This window comes from Salvelinus namaycush, chromosome 12 (assembly GCF_016432855.1).
Source record: "Salvelinus namaycush isolate Seneca chromosome 12, SaNama_1.0, whole genome shotgun sequence".
NCBI lineage: Eukaryota > Metazoa > Chordata > Actinopteri > Salmoniformes > Salmonidae > Salvelinus > Salvelinus namaycush.
Window position 1 is genome coordinate 22,911,037 of NC_052318.1, and position 6,606 is coordinate 22,917,642.

Consider the following 6,606-nt stretch of genomic DNA (forward strand, 5'->3'; position numbering starts at 1 on the left):
ACCCAATAAGGTCTGGGACTTTCTTCCATTCTAGTCCTCTTGAAACGAGATGGCTAGGCAAGATCCAGCACGGTTGAACACAGTATGACAGCATGGGTGGCGTTTGATCATTTATTTGGATTCCTCGCATCTTAATCATTGTTAAGAGGTTTTATTATATCATTCCTATAAATTGAAATGGACAATTTGGGTGCAATCAATTATATTGAACAAAAATATAAAACGCAACATGTAAAGATTTGGTCCCATGTTCCATACGCACAAAAATACAATTTCTCACAATGTTGTACACAAATTTGTTTACATCTCTGTTAGTAAGCATTTCTCCATTGCCAAGATAATCCATCCACCTGACAGGTGTGGCATATCAAGAAGCTGATTAAACAGCATGATCATTACACAGGTGCCCCTTGTGCAGGGGACAATAAAAGGCCACTCTAAAATGTGCAGTTTTATCACTCAACACAATCCCACAGATGTCTCAAGTTGAGGGAGCGTGCAATTGGCATGCTGACTGCAGGAATGTCCACCTGAGCTGTTTCCAAATAATTTAATGTTAATTTCTCTACCATAAGCCACCTCCAACGCCGTTTTAGAGGCCTACATACTCACCATATATGTTACCCATTGAGCATGTTTGAGATGCTCTGGATCGATATGTACGACAGCGTGTTCCAGCTCCCGCCAATATTCAGTAACTTTGCACAGTCATTGAAGAGGACTGGGACAACATTCCACAGGCCAAAATCAACAGCCTGATCAAGTCCATGCAAAGGAGATGTATCGCGCTGCATGAGGCAAATGATGGTCACACCAGATACTGATTGGTTCTGATCCACACCCCTACCTTTTTTAGAAGGTATCTATCTGTATTACCAGTCATGTGAAATCCATAGATCTGGGCCTAATTAATTTATTTCAACTGTAACTCAGTGAAATCTTTGAAATTGTTGTATGTTGTGTTTTTTTTGTTCAGTGTAGCTTAATTTCTCAGAGATCACATATTTCAACAAAATAATGTTGCAGAAATGCTTATCTTATCTGTTTCTAACTACATAAACAATTTCAGAACAATCTGAGATGGCGGGTGTCGAAATCCTCTTTCTTGTGCTTTTTTAAGTGAAACAACCAATATTCAATACTTCCTTTTTAAAGCGTTATTTCAAAGAGGCCAGAGGCTTTCTCTTTCTTGGAGCATTTTTAAGGAGAAAAGCCCCATTGAACACAGAGTGGGGTTTCACTGTCCGGTGCAGTCCCACCCAGACACGAGGAACAATGGAGCGGAGGGAAACACTCGGAAGGAGAGACAAAGTGGCTCGTCTCAGGTTACAAACCTCTGTCAACTCAGCACAAGAGAGCCCCCTCCCGAACTTTCGAAGGCACAGACATATAAGTATGCATCCTCTCAGTCACGCACACATACACCTTCAATACAGTTAATGGCTGTATTGTAGACTTCAGTGTCTAGGGGTGATATAGCCTAACTGTGCCACACAGTTGGGACCTATTCATTGCAATATAAAACTAGTGTATTGATGTTTTTTCTTACCCAATGTGCACAGACGAAAGTTGTTATTTTCTATTTATTTAACTAGGCAAGTCAGTTAAGAACAAATTCTTGTTTACAATGACGGCCTACCCCGGCCAAACCCTAACGCTGGGCCAATTGTGCGCCGCCCTATGGGACTCCCAATCACGGCCAGATGTGATACAGCCCAGGATCAAACCAGGGTCTGTAGTGACGCCTGAAGCACTGAGATGCAGTGCCTTAGACCGCTGCGCCACTCGGGAGCCCCAGTTAAACGTGTAGTTTTGAGTGACATTTGGTTGAGTTTTCAACTGTGAAATCAACAGAAATTCTATTCAAATTGTATTTTATTTTTATGCTCTGAATAGAACAGGTGTAGACCTGACCATGAAATGCTTACTTACAAGCCCTTAACGAACAACGCAGTTCAGGAAAGAGTTAAGAAAATATTTACTAAATAAAATAAACTAAAGTAAAAAATTGTAAAATAAAAAATAAAAGTAACGAGGCTATATACAGGGGGTACCGGTACCGAGTCAATGTGCGGGGGTACAGGTTAGTCAAGTTATTTTGTACATGTAGGTAGGGGTAAAGTGACTATGCATAGATAATAAACAGCAAGTAGCAGCAGTGTAAAAACAAAGGGAGGGAGGGCGTGTCAATGTAAATAGTCCGGGTGGCCATTTGATTAATTGTTCAGCAGTCTTATGGCTTGGGGGTAGAAGCTGTTAAGGAGCCTTTTGGTCCTAGACTTGGCGCTCTGGTACTGCTTGCCGTGCGGTAGCAGAGAGAACAGTCTATGACTTGGGTGACTGGAGTCTTTGACAATTTTTTGGGCCTTCCTCTGACACCGCCTAGTATATAGGTCCTGGATGGTAGGAAGCTTGGCCCCAGTGATGTTCTGGGCCATACGCACTACCCTCTGTAGCACCTCACGGTCAGATGCCGAGCAGTTGCCAAACCAGGCGGTGATGCAACCGGTCAGGAAGCTCTCGATGGTACAGCTGTAGAACTTCTTGAGGAACTGGGGACCCATGCCAAATCTTTTCAGTCTCCTGAGGGGGAAAAGGTTTTGTCGTGCCCTCTTCACGACTGTCTTGGTGTGTTTGGACCATGATAGTTTGTTGGTGATGTGGACACCAAGGAAGTTGAAACTCTCTACCTGCTCCACTACAGCCCCGTCAATGTTAATGGGGGCCTGTTCGGCCCTCCTTTTCCTGTAGTCCACGATCAGCTCCTTTGTCTTGCTCACATTGAGGGAGAGGATGTTGTCCTGGCACCACACTGCCAGGTCTCTGACCTCCTCTCTATAGGCTGTCTCATCGCTGTCTGTGATCAGGCCTACCACTGCTGTGTCGTCAGCAAACTTAATGATGGTGTTGGAGTCGTGTTTGGCCACGCAGTCGTGGGTGCACAGGGAGTACAGGAGGAGACTAAGCATGCACCCCTGAGGGGCCTCAGTGTTGAGGATCAGCGTGGCAGATGTGTTGCTGCCAACCCTTACCACCTGGGGGCCGTTCGTCAGGAAGTCCAAGATCCAGTGGCAGAGGGATGTGTTTAGTCCCATGGTCCTTAGCTTAGTGATGAGCTTTGTGGGCACTATGGTGTTGAATGCTGAGCTGTAGTCAATGAACAGCATTCTCACATACAGTTGAAGTTGGAAGTTTAAATACACCTTAGCCAAATACATTTAAACTCAGTTTTTCACAATTCCTGACATTTAATCCTAGCAAAAGTCAGTTAGGATCACCACTTTATTTTAAGAATGTGAAATGTCAGAATAATAGTAGAGACAATGATTTATTTCAGATTTAAATTTTTCCATCACATTCCCAGTGGGTCAGAAGTTTACATACACTCAATTAGTGTTTTGTAGCATTGCCTTTAAATTGTTTAACTTGGGTCAAACGTTACGGGTAGCCTTCCACAAGTTTCCCACAATAAGTTGGGTGAATTTTGGCCCATTCCTCCTGACAGAGCTGGTGTAACTGAGTCAGGTTTGTAGGCCTCCTTGCTCGCACACGCTTTTTCAGTTCTGCTCACACATTTTCTATAGGATTGAGGTCAGGGCTTTGTGATGGCCACTCCAATATATCCACATAATTTTCCTTCCTCATGGTGCCATCTATTTTGTGAAGTGCACCAGTCCCTCCTGCAGCAAAGCACCCCCACAACATGATGCTGCCACCCCCGTGCTTCACGGTTGGGATGGTGTTCTTCCGCTTGCAAGCCTCCCCCTTTTTCCTCCAAACATAACGTTGGTCATTATGGCCAAACAGTTCTATTTTTGTTTCATCAGACCAGAGGACATTTCTCCAAAAAGTATGATCTTTGTCCCCATGTGCAGTTGCAAATCGTAGTCTGTTTTTTTGATGGCGGTTTTGGAGCAGTGGCTTCTTCCTTGCTGAGCGGCCTTTCAGGTTATGTCGATATAGGACTCGTTTTACTGTGGATATAGATACTTTTGTACCTGTTTCCTCCAGCATCTTCACAAGGTCCTTTGCTGTTGTTCTGGGATTGATTTGCACTTTTCCCACCAAAGTATGTTCATCTCTAGGAGACAGAGCGCGTCCCCTTCCTGAGTGGTATGACGGCTGCTTGGTCCAATGGTGTTTATACTTGCGTACTATTGTTTGTACAGATGAACTTGGTACCTTCCGCAATTTGGAAATTTCTCCCAAGGACGAACCAGACTTGTGGAGGTCTACAATTTTTTTTCTGAGGTCCTGGCTGATTTCTTTTGATTTTCCCATGATGTCAAGCAAAGAGGCACTGAGTTTGAAGGTAGGCCTTGAAATACATCCACAGGTACACCTCCAATTGACTCAAATTATGTCAATTAGCCTATCAGAAGCTTCTAAAGCCATGACATAATTCTCTGACATTTTCCAAGCTGTTTAAAGGGACAGTCAACTTAGTGTATGTAAACCTCTGACCCACTGGAATTGTGATACAGTGATTATAAGTGAAATAATCTGTCTTTAAACAATTTTTGGGAAAATGACTTGTGTCATGCACAAAGTAGAAGTCCTAACCGACTTGCCAAAACTATAGTTTGTTAACAAGAAATTTGTGGAGTGGTTGAAAAACAAGTTTTAATGACTCCAACCTAATTGTATGTACACTTCCGACTTCAACTGTGGGTGTTCCTTTTGTCCAGGTGGGAAAGGGCAGGGTGGAGTGCGATTTAGATTGTGTCATCTGTGGATCTGTTGGGGCGGTATGCGAATTGGAGTGGGTCTAGGGTTTCTGAGATAATGGTGTTGATGTGAGCCACGACCAGCCTTTCAAAGCACTTCATGGCTACCGACGTGAGTGCTATGGGGCGGTAATCATTTTGGAAGGTTACCTTCGCTTCCTTGGGCACAGGGACTATAGTGGTCTGCTTGAAACATGTAGGTATTACAGACTCGCCCAGGGAGAGGTTGAAAATGTCAGTGAAGACACTTTCCAGTTGGTCTTCGCATGCTTTGAGTACACGTCCTGGTATCTGTCTGGGCCGACGACTTTGAGAATGTTGACCTGTGTAAAGGTCTTGCTCACATCGGCTACAGAGAGCGTGATCACACAGTTGTCCAGAATGGCTGGTGCTCTCATGTATGCTTCAGTGTTGCTTGCCTCGATGTGAGCATAAAAGGCATTTAGCTCGTCTGGTAGGCTCGCGTCACTGGACAGCTTGCGGCTGGGTTTTCCTTTGTAGTCTGTAATAGTTTTCAAGCCCTGCCACATCCGACGAGCGTCAGAGCCGGTGTAGTAGGATTCAATCTTAGTTCTGTATTGCCATTTTGCCTGTTTGATGGTTCTTATGTTATGAGGGCGCAGCAGGATTTCTTATAAGCGTCTGGATTAGTGTTCCGCTCCTTGAAAGAGGTGCAGATGTTCCCTGTAATCCATGGCTTCTGGTTGGGGTATGTACGTACAGTCACTGTGGGGACGACGTCTTCAATGCACTTATTGATGAAGCCGGTGACTGAGGTGGTTTACTTCTCAATGCCATTAGATGAATCCTGGAACATATTCCAGTCTGTGCTAGCAAAACAGTCCTGTAGCGTAGCATCCGCGTCATCTGACCACTTCTGTATTGAGCGAGTCACTGGTATTTCCTGCTTTAGTTTTTGCTTGTAAGAAGGAATCAGGAGGATAGAATTTGGAGGGCGAGGAAAAGCTTTGTATGCATCTCTGTGTGTGGAGTAAAGGTGGTCTACAGTTTTTTTTAACCTTTTTTTGCACATGTGACATGCTGGTAGAAATTTGGTAAAACGGATTTAAGTTTGCCTGCATTAAAGTCCCTGGCCACTAGAAGCGACGCTTCTGGATAAGTATTTTCTTGTTTGCTTATGGCCTTATAGAGCTCGTTGAGTGCGGTTTTAGTGCCAGCATCGGTTTGTGGTGGTAAATAGACGGCTACGAATAATATAGAGAACTCTCTTGGTAGATAGTGTGGTCTACAGCTTATCATGCGGTACTCCAACTCAGGTGAGTAATACCTCGAGACTTCTTTAATATTAGAAATTGCGCATCAGCTGTTATTTACGTCTTACGTAGCTTCTCTGTCCTGCCGATGCACGGAATACCCAGCCAGCTCTATGGTATCCGTGTCGTCGTTCAGCCACGACTCGGTGAAACATTACAGTTTTAATGTCCCGTTGGTATGATATTCTTAATCGTAGATCATCCATTTTATTTTCCAGTGATTGCACGTTGGCCAATAGTATGGATGGTAGTGAAAGTTTACTCACTCGCTTACGAATTCTCAGAAGGTAGCCCAACCTCTGCCTCCTTTTTCTCCGTCTTTTCTTCAAACAAATGACGGGCGTTTGGGCCTGGTCTCGAGAAAGTAGTATATCCTCCGCATCTGACTCGTTAAAGAAAAAATCTTTGTCCAGTTCGAGGTGAGTAATCGTTGTTCTGATGTCCAAAAGCTATTTTCGGTAATAGGAGATGGAAGCAGCAACATTATGTGCAAAATAAGTTACAAACAACATGAAAAAAAATAACAAATAGCTTGGTTAGGAGCCCGTAAAACAGCAGCCATCCCCTCCGACGCCATTACTAGTCATTGGATTTAGGTTAAAAGT